The sequence below is a fragment of the Rhinolophus ferrumequinum genome, chromosome 24 (assembly GCF_004115265.2).
Source record: "Rhinolophus ferrumequinum isolate MPI-CBG mRhiFer1 chromosome 24, mRhiFer1_v1.p, whole genome shotgun sequence".
Lineage (NCBI taxonomy): Eukaryota > Metazoa > Chordata > Mammalia > Chiroptera > Rhinolophidae > Rhinolophus > Rhinolophus ferrumequinum.
This window is the reverse complement of record NC_046307.1, coordinates 1,585,678-1,596,391: the sequence shown is the minus strand read 5'-3', so window position 1 is coordinate 1,596,391 and position 10,714 is coordinate 1,585,678. Positions and strand designations below refer to the sequence as shown.

At 41.7% G+C, this 10,714-nt stretch overlaps 1 protein-coding gene across 2 annotated transcripts in view; it reads left to right on the top strand.

Moving 5' to 3' along the window:
* The window catches only part of IBA57 (iron-sulfur cluster assembly factor IBA57), a 40,894-nt gene that overhangs the window by 15,394 nt on the left and 14,786 nt on the right, over positions 1–10,714 (top strand). The window lies entirely within an intron of this gene.

The following is a 10,714-nucleotide window of genomic DNA, read 5'->3' as shown; positions in this document are numbered from 1 at the left end:
AATTAAAGAATACAGCATCTGCAAGTAATGAGGCTCCAATGAGGTTTGGGAATATTTTCTCCCAATCTATTGTTTGTCTTGTGATGCTTGCCATCAGGGCTTTTGCAGACCAAAAGTGAAACATTTTGACGAGGCCTACATTATCAGTGTTTCCTTTCATGGATAATGCTTTCGGTGTCAAGTCCAAGCACTCTGCCTGGTCCTAGATTCTGAAGATTTTCTACTTTTTCCTAAAAGTGTTATATTTATGTTGTATTTTTAAGTCCATGATTTAAGTTAATTTTCGCATAAGGTGTGAGGTTTAGGTCGAGGTTTTTCCCCTGTGGACATCCAGTTGTTGAAAAGGCTTCTTCCTCCACCAAGTTGCTCTTGCACGTCTGTCAAAGATCAGTTGTGCATATCTGTGTGGGTCTGTTTATGGGTTCTCTGTTTTCTTCTGTTCATCATTCTGTGTGTGTGTGTCCTCTGGATACCACGCTGTCTTGATTTCTGTAGGTATAGAGTAGCCTTAATGTCGGGTAGGGAGATTCTTCCACTTTCTTCAAGAGTGTTTAGCTATTCCAGGGCCCACATCTTTCCATATAAATTTTTGAATGAACTTGTCTGTGCGTACAAGAAGGCTTGCTGTGTTTTTCTCTTCTTTTCTTTCTGATGACACCGAGAAGAATGTATCTGCCAAAAAGGATTCTTTATGGTTGTTTGGGCTCAAATTCATAAACAGTCTAGCAGCCATTGTTTACAATGGTCCCTCATGGACACTGCATTTCAGGGAAAAGCCACAGACTGGGCTGCCAAGCCTCCTGCACTGTGCTCCTGTGGCTTGAGTCAACCCTTAAAAAAATGAAATTTGACCAATAGGACTGAGACTTTCCCTGTCCAATTGGAGCTGTGCAGCTATATCCTCATTTACATTTTCAATGACCAATCAGTGGCTCCATTATGATCAGTCAGGATGGTGCTGTTTGGACCAATCAGACTGGGGATTTGGAATCCTTATTTGCATAGAAATTAACCAATCAGGAGACAGGGGAGGCACTCTTGTCTGTATAAGTCACTCTCTGTCTCAGTGGAGTGAAGTTTCAGTTTTCATGGAAGACTGTTTCCCAGCCCCAGAGCTGCAACACGGGGGCTGCCTTGCTAGGCTCAGAGGCTTGCTACTCCACAGCCATGCTGTGTCATGAACTGTTCCACATCTGAGCTGTTTGCACTGAATAAAGTTTCTCCTCCCCCACCATACCCCAAGCCGGGGACTCTTGTTCCTGTTGGCGTTGAATTGGCCACGGTGACCTTTAGTTGACACTTCCTTTCTTTTCTTGAGAGTATGCTAGTTTACTGTGCAAAAGATTATGAATTCTTCTACCTACACTGACAAATTCTCTGTAAATCTGTTTTCCTTTTGGCATTTGAATTGAGGACATGAATGTTGTAGGCCTCAGTCTGGATGCTAGAAATCTGGCAGTGAATGGAGTTGACATGGATTAGAAGTTCTCAGCATGCATACTGTTTATTTTAGATAAACTTTATTGATAGAACTGCAGAACTGATTAATTTGGCACTACTTTATTTTGTATTAATGGGACTATTTGAAGTTAAGAGGCTTTCCCAGTCAATAAAAATTTATGTTCAAATACATCACTTCAATGCAAGAGTGGATGTTATCGCATGAAACACTGGAAATGGCAACCGGGAGGACCGTGTGTCTGAAATGTCCAAGAGATCAGAGTGTAGATTCAGGAAAAATATATGATTGGTAAAACATAATTGTAAGCACCGTTTTCCAGTACATAGTGGAGAAGACAATGAACTAAGTTTTTAGCTTAGACTTTTCTCCGAAGGCACATATCTGTTCATTTCAAATATAATTCAGGAAAATTAAGATTCATTTTCCAGAAACTTACTTTATGGTCAACTGCTAAAGAGTAAGATGGGGCAGTGGACAATCCCTAGAGAGGAACTTCAAACGAGAGAAGAAATAAGGGAGAAGGTGAGATGGAGCACAAGTCAGGTCCACGCCTGTAGATTTATAAAATGTAGTGACGGGTACAAACAATTGAGGAAGAAGTGGCTGCAGAAGCTGCCTATCTTATATCCCAGCTAGGCTCTGTCTGTCCAGTGGCTGAGAGTGAGGGACAGAAACTCAGCTCTCAGGCCATCCATGGCGACAGTGGGGGCAGAGCAGAGTCAGATGCCAGCACTGAATTCTGTGACGGAATGCATTGCCAGCGGAGGTGGGTGTGGGGAGGGGAGTGTGTAGTTGAAGTCAGCATGCTAAGGGTCACGGCAGCATCTGGAAAGGGTCTGTGCAGGCCGCTGCCGCAAGTGATCGAGGCGGCGTGGCACCAGCACAGGGGTGGACAGACAGGGTGTGCAGCAGGACGCAGGGTCCAGGCGGGCAGTGGCCAGCACCGGCTGCACCTGGTCACAGGGAGCTGCTGCACACGTGCAGGTCTGCAGGGCCTTTGGCATCAGGCTTCAGTCGGCTTTGGCTCGTTTATGGATATGCTGAGCTCTGCTTCTGGGCTCTGATGGGAACTGCCTTAGACCTGTGGAGTGGTGTGCAGAGAACTGATCCGTTCTGTGCAGTGACAGTCGGGTGGGGCCCCAAGACTCACGGTGCATGTTCCTGTTCTCGGGGCTCCTACCGAGCTACTGGTAGTGAGGCCTGGGGTGGAGGTCTTTGCCCACAGAGCCCCTGGGCACAGAAAGAGAGGACCCCCCATATCTGACTTGCCCCACCCCCTTTCCTCCCCCCATGCGGGTCTGTTTCTGGACTCTGCATCCTGCTGTCCATCCCTGGGCTGATCCCACACTGCCTTAATCACTGCATCTTGAGGACTATCTCAGGAACTAGTATGGCCCTATAGCAAGTCAAGACCTTGAGACAGCATCTTAATTATTCTTGGCACTCGGCTCATTCATGTGTACAGTCTGCTCACACGCACATGCATGCACATGCAATAGCATTTGGACCAGCACTGGGTTGAATCTGCAGGTCAAGTTGTGAGAACTGCCATCTTAGTGTCATCGAATTTTCAAATCCATGAACTTCGTGTATGCCTCCATTCATTAATCCCATTTTAATGTCTTTCACAACAGTTGTATACTTTTTCTAAAGTTCTTAGATATCATTTGTTAAATTTATCCATGTGTTCTTAGAAATAATTTTGATACTATTGCAATGGTATCCTTATGAACTTGTATTTATCTAAATTTTGGTTTGCAAAATTGTAAATGATTCTTTTCTGTAGGTGGTTTGGGGCTTTTACTGTAGACAACCATACAGTCTGAGGTGAATGACAGTTTTGTTTCTTTCTTGAAGTCCACACCTCTAGCTTCTGCCATGCCTTCCTGTGGCTGATAGAGCTAAACAGGGATGTGCTGCCTCACCCTGTTTTTGATCTTGACACAGACGCTGCGGTCGTTTCATCACCAACTCTGGCAGTTGCTGAGATTTTTTTTCCCCTTCTGCCTCCCCCCAACCCCGACTCCGTTTCAAGCCGTTGTTTCTCAGTCTAGTTGTGTAGGACACAGCAACCTGGCCCATGCTGGTATTATGAGCCTTGCGCTCTCCCGGCTGAGGCAGTCAGTCGCCAGTCGTCGGTTGGCAGCTCATGGCAGTTCTTGCCGGCTGCCGGCTGCTCACGCTGGCCACCGGCCGCTCATGGCAGCACATGGTAGCCCACAGAAGCCCACGGCAACCCATGGCAGCTCACGGCAGCTCACAACAGCCCAGCTCCAGGGAACGCTATTGTTCACAGTCTTAGCTGTAGAGGACGCAACTCACTGGCCCATGTGGGAATCGAACCGGCGACCGCAGCGTTAGGAGAACGGCGCTCCAACCACCTGAGCCACCGGGCCGAGCTGAGATTATTATTTATTTATTTTTTTGTAGATATCCTTTTTCAGGTTGAGGAAGTTCCCATAACTGGAAATCCTACTTTGCTAAGTCTGTTTTAAAAATCATGAATGGTTGAAATTTATTGATTTCTTTGGGGTATGAATTGAAATGATGATGTGTTTTCCAATCATTTGTCCATATCATCTAAGTTTTTAAAATTTGTTATAATAACATTGTTCATAATATACTATTAAAAATAATCTATATTGAGGTATAGTTGATATACAGTACACTGGATCCATTTAAAATTTACAACCCAATGAGTTTTGGCAAACGTCCTCTTTTTTTTCTCCATGGTTGACAGGCCTTCACTCTGTGTGACTCTCCCCCGCCCCACGTCCATTCTGCTCTTACTCTTTCTCCCTGACTGCAGTCACACTGGCCTCCTTACTGTTCTAAGAACAGTGGCTTTCACCCCAGGGTCTTTGCACTTGGGGTTAACACTCTATCCCAGATAATTGCATGGATAGCCTCCTCACTTCCTTTCAAGTGAGACCTTTGGCAATCTTCCTCGTTAAAATTGTATTACCAGCATGACTCTTAGGTCTCTGAATGTTAGGACACAGAGACCTTGACTTATAGACAGAGCCACGTTGGCAAGAAAACAACAAAATGTCTGTTGGCCTGTACCTACAGACAGAGCCAAACTTGCGATAACAGAAAACGCCACAAAACAGCTACTGGCCTACAGGCAGTCAGCATTTTCTGTTCAAACAGTGCCACCCTGTCAGCACTGCCCCTATATAACGTTCCTCACCCCCTCCCTTGGGGCTGCAGGTCTCCTTTAGACGCACAGTCTGGGCTGTAGCCATCTTTGCTCAGCCTGACAGACTTCCTCTCTCACACAATAAACTTTCTTAACTTGTGGGACCATGAGCGTTCCTTTGTTGGCCAAGCTATCAACAACCACCACTCCCTAGGGCTTTTTCTCCATGGCACCTACTCCTGAGAAGGATAAACTTCATGGAAAGGATGGCATCTTGGTTGGATTCTCTTTTTTTAAATTAAATTTATTGGGTGACAATGGTTAGTAAAATTACATAGGTTTCCATTGTGCATTTCTATAATACATCATCTGTGTATCACATTGTGTGCTCACCACTCAGAGTCAGTTCTCCTTCTATCATCATATATTTGACCCCTCTTACCCTCTTTTCCCAACCCCGCCCCTTCACCCTCTGGTAACCACTAAACCATTGTCTGTGTCTTATGAGTTTATTGTTTCAGATCTTATGTTTAGGTCTTTGATCTATTTTGAGTTAATTTTGGTACATGGTGACAGACAGCAGTCTAGTGTCATTCTTTTGCACGTGGCTTTCCTTTTCCCAGCACCATTTATTGAAGAGGCGTTCTTTTCTCCATTGTATGTTTTTGGCTCCTGTGTCGAAAATTATCTGCCCACGTATATATGGGTTCATTTCTGGATTTTCAATTCTATTCCATTGGTCTGTGTGTCTGTTTTTCTGCCAATACCATGCTGTTTTGAGTATTGTTGCTCTGTACAAACTGAAGTCAGAGAGTGTGATACTTCCAGCCATGTTCTTTTTTCTTAAGATGGCTTTGTCTATTTGGGGTCTTTTGTGATTCCATACAAATCTGATGATTTTTTTCTTCTATGTCTTTGAAAAATGCCATTGAGATTTTGAAAGGGATTGCATTAAATCTGTATATTGCTTTGGGTAATATGGCCATTTTAAATTACCTGTGTTGATTCTTCCAATCCATGAGCACAGAATGTCTTTCCATTTCTTTGTGTCTTCTTCAATTTCTTTTAAAAATGTCTTACAGTTTTCAGCATATAGGTCCTTCACATCCTTTGTTAAGTTTATTCCTAGGTATTTGATTCTTTTTGTTGCAATTGCAAAAGAAATTGTTTTCATTTCTTTTTCTGAAATTTCATTGTTAGTATATAGGAAATCTATGGATTTTTGTACATTGATCTTGTATCTGGTAAATTTACTGTATTTGTTTATTGTTCCTAATAGCTTTTTGGTGGAGTCTTAAGGGTTTTCTGTATAGAGAATCGTGTCATCTGCAAAAAGTTACAATTTAACTTCTTCGTTCCCAAATTGGATGCCTTTTATTTATTTCTCTTGTCTGATTGTTCTGGCTAGCACTTCCAATACTATATTGAAAAGCAGATGGTAGGGGACAACCCTGTCTTGTTCCTGAACGTAGAGTGAAGGGCTTCAGTTTTTCACCGTTGATTATGATATTAGCTGAGGGCTTGTCATATGGCCTTTATTATGTTAAGGTATTTTCCTTCTATACCCATTTTGTTAAGTGTTTTAGTCTTAAATGGATGTTGTATCTTGTCAAATGCCTTTTCTGCATCTAAACATATGATTTTTATCTTTTATTTTGTTTATGTGGTGTATCACATTGATCGATTTGCGTATGTTGAACCATCCTTGTGCCCCTGGCTTGAACCCCACTTGATTGTGATGTATAATCTTTTTAATTCATTATTGTATTAGATTTGCTAGAATTTTGTTTAGGATTTTTGCATCTGTATTCATCAGAGATATTGGTCTGTAATTTCCTTTTTTTGTGTTGTCCTTACCAGCTTTTGGTAAGGACATCTTATTTTTTAAACCATGCTGTACAGTGTATCCTCAGATATTTTTCTTCTTGTACCCTTTAACCAGTATCTCCCCTTTTCCTCCATGCCCCCTTGCCCCTGCCCCTGTTACACATAAGTGATACTGTTCAGTGTTTGTCTTTGTCGAACTTATTTCACTTAGCATAGTGGCTTCCCGGTCCATCTATGTTGTCATATACACATACATGTATGGCAAAGCTTCATTCTTTTCTTATAGCTGAGTAATATTCCATTGTGTATATATAGCACATCTTCTTTATCCATTCATCAGTCAATGGACACTTAGCTTGTTTCCGTATCTTGGCCATTGTAAATAATGCTGCAGTAAACATGGGGTGCAGATATCTTTTCAAATTAATGTTTTTGTTTCCTTTGGAAAAATACCCGGAAATAGAATTGCTGAGTCACATAGTAGTTCTATTTTTAATTTTTTAAGAACCTCCTTACTGTTTTCTGTAGTGGCTGCACCAATCTGCAATCCCACCAACAGTACACAAGGGTTCCCTTTTCTCCATGCCCTCGCCAACACTGGTTTTTGTCTTTTTGGTAATAACCATTTTAATGGGTGTGAGGTGTTATCTTGTAGTTTTGATTTGCGTTTCCCTGATGATTAGGTACCCGTTGGGCATCTGTATTGTCCTCTTTGGGGGAAAAAACTCATAGATACAGAGAACAAACAGATGGTGGTCAGATGGAAGAGGGTTTGGGGGGGCTGGGTGGAAAAAGTAAAGGGATTAAAAAGTACAAATTGGTAGTTACAAAATACCTGTGTGGATGTAAAGTACGGCGTGGAGAATATAGTCAGTAATATTGTAATAACTATGTATGGTGTCAGGTGGGTACTAGACTTACCAGGGAGATCACTTTGTAAGTTATATAAATGTCTAACCACTGTGCTGTATACCTGAAACTAATATAATATTGTATATCAACTGTAATTGAAAAAAATAAAAAGTAAGCACATCTTCAGATCCTTTGTCTATTTTTAAATCAGTTTTTTTTAATGTTGAGTTGTATGACTCCTTTATATATTTTGGATATTAACCCCTTATCAAATATATCATTTATGAATATCTTCTCCCATTCAGTCGGTTGTCTTTTCATTTTGTTGATGAAGGTTTCCTTTGCTGTGTATAAACTTTTTAGTTTGATGTAGTCCCATTTGTTTATTTTTTCTTTTGTTTCCCTTACCCAAGGAGACATATCCAAAAAATATTACTAAGAGCACTGTCAGAGAGTTTACAGCCTGTTTTCTTCTAGGAGTTACATGGTTTTGGGTCTTACATTTAAGTCTTAATCCATTTTGAGTTTGTTTTTGTATATAGTATAAGAAGGTGGTCCAGTTTCATTCTTTTATATCTATCTGTGCAGTTTTCCCAGCACCATTTATTGAAGAGACTGTCCTTTCATCCTTGTATATTCCTGCCTCCTTTGTTATAGGCCCGTTGACTGCCAGTGAGAGAGCTTATTTCTGGGCTCTCTATCCTGTTCCATTGATCTATGTGTCTATTTTTATGCCAGTTGTATGCTGTTTTGATGACTATAGCTTTGTAATGTAGTTTGAATCCTTTTCTCTTTTAAATCTGTGCAGCATTCTCAATTCTGCCATCCTTTCGTTTTAGTATGGACTGTTTGCAAACAGTATGGACCGTTTGCTACACTGGCCTTTTCTCTTGGTTGGTCTCGACAACAGCTTGTCAAGGAAGTGACAGTGGTTTTATTTATCTTCTCTGGTGTCTGTTGACTCTCCTTTTCCTTAAGTTCTGTCTGATTATTATTCTTTCATTCCTTATATGTCTGTTGTGTTGGTTCGATGTTTTTTTTTTCTAGTTCTGAACTCAGATGAGAGCTTTTAATTTTGGCCTTTCTTCTCTTCCTCTCTCAGCTGCTGAAATGGCTCCTTTCTCAGCCATAACCCATGGGTTGGACAAGCCGTGTTTTTGTTGCATTTTAGTTCTAAGTATTTTAAGATTTCCATTGCAATTTTTCTCTCTCTTGGCCCTTGAATTATTCAGAGGTGACCTCTAAGTGAATGGAGTTTGTCTTTGATGAATTTTAACACTCTTGTCAGAGACATGAGCTGTTATTCTGTTGCTTTGTTCTTGGCTCCTGGTGAATTGAAACTTTTCAAATTACCTCTGAACTTTAGTTATTATTTTCCCATAAAGACAATTTTGTTTACTGGTAATAAAGCTGCATTGGTTTTCTTTTGGTTAATATTTGCCATTTCTGTATTTTCCTGTTCTTTTCCATTGAACTTTTTTTATGCTTATGTTTTAGATGTGTCTCTAATAAAAAGAATTATTTAGATTTTTAGTTTTGTTATTTATCTTTTTCATTTAGCTGGACTACGTGTGTGTGCATGCGTGCATGTGTGTATACACAAACATGTACACAACTCCAAGTGTATTTCTACCACTTGCACCAACAGCCGTTAGCTTATGAACCACAAGTCTTGATGTCCATTGCTCAAAACTATTTTGTTCTTTCTGGTTTAGAGCTGATACTTTAGATTTACCTCCTGTGCAAGTCAGGGGTTCCTTGGGAGGTATTTGACCTCAACAATTACTTCAACTTTTACAAATTTTCATGGACCTCAGAGAACCTTAGCTCCTGCGCAGTATCAAAGCTGAGGAAAATTTTAATGTTTATTAATTTATTTAAAATAGTAATAACCCCAGTATATGTTAATATAAGTAACATATTTTTAATGAAAAACATAACTGTGTTTTCCAAAACCTTCCAACAACAAAAATGTAGAGAGGAGAGTGCTGTTTGTTACAGTGTGCAGATCTCTGACACCAGCTTCACACAAGACAGCTGGTGCTCTGCTCTGGAGTCCTGCAGGCGCGGGACAAAGCCACACTTGTGAGAATGAGAGTGAGAGAGGCCAATGGCATCTTAGCATCACTGGAAAGCGCCCAGACTGCTGGGTCTCTTGAAAGAGACTCAGGGCCTGCCTCCCCATGGGCTGGATCATGGTCCCCACCATGGCCCTCCTGGTGTGTCCCCCGTAGCCCTCCCTGTGGCCCCCCATAACCTCCCCATAGACCCTCATAACCCTCTCTGTGGCCCCCACTATGGCCTTCCCTGTGGCTCCCCCATAAGCCTCCCTGTAACCCCCTCATTGCCCTCCCCGTGGCCCCCATAGCCCTCTCTGTGCCCCCCCCATGGCCCTCCCTGTGGCCCCAACCTGCTCCCACACAGTGCACTCTGGGACTGCTGCTATATTGTTACAGACTTTGCCCTTGTGAGCAGACCTGGATATTGTCTTCAACTGCTCAGAGTTGGGACACGAAATACCAATTTGGGTGCCTCTGTGTCTTCTCCCAGCTCTGGGCCTCCTCGCACCCCTGCCTGGTTGAGTTCCTCAGGCGCACTTACCTGTTCAGGCCCCCTGTCCGTGTCGCGCCTGCTTCCTCTGCCCAGAGCTGCATTGCCTGGAAGATCTCCCTTGTGGAGTCTCAAGCTGAGGTCAAGCTCATCAGCTTGGCTTTCCTCTTTTAAAATTTTATCTTGTTATTTTTTTAAATTAAAGTTATTGGGGTGACATTGGTGAGTAAAATTACATAGGTTTCAAGTGTACAATTCTGTAATATATATATCACATCGTGTGTTCATCACAGAGTCAGTTCTCCTTCCATCACCATATATTTGATCCCCTTTACCCTCATCTACCACCCTCTCCCCCCTTACCTTCTGGTAACCACTAAACTATTGTCTGTGTCTATGAGTTTTTGTTTCTTTCTTTGTCTTGTTCCTTTGTTGCTTTCAGTTTTATATTCCACATATATGAGTGAAGTCATATGGTTCTCAACTTTTTCTGTCTGACTTATTTCGCTTAGCATTATACTCTCAAGATCCATCCATGTTGTCGCAAATGGCAGTATTTCATCTTTTCTTATGGCAGGGTAGTATTCCACTGTGTATAGATACCACATCTTCTTTATTTAGTCATCTATTGAAGGACGCTTTGGTTGTTTTCATGTCTTGGCCACCGTAAATAAAGCTGTAATGAACATCGGAGTACATATATCTTTATGGAAAAATATTTTTAGATTTTTTTGGGGGGTATATACCCAGGAGAGGGATTGCTGGGTCATATAGTAATTCTATTCTTAATTTTTTAAGGAACCTCCACACTGCCTCCCATAGCGGCTGCACCAATCTGCATTCCCACCAACAGTGTACGAGGATTCCTTTTTCTTCACAAC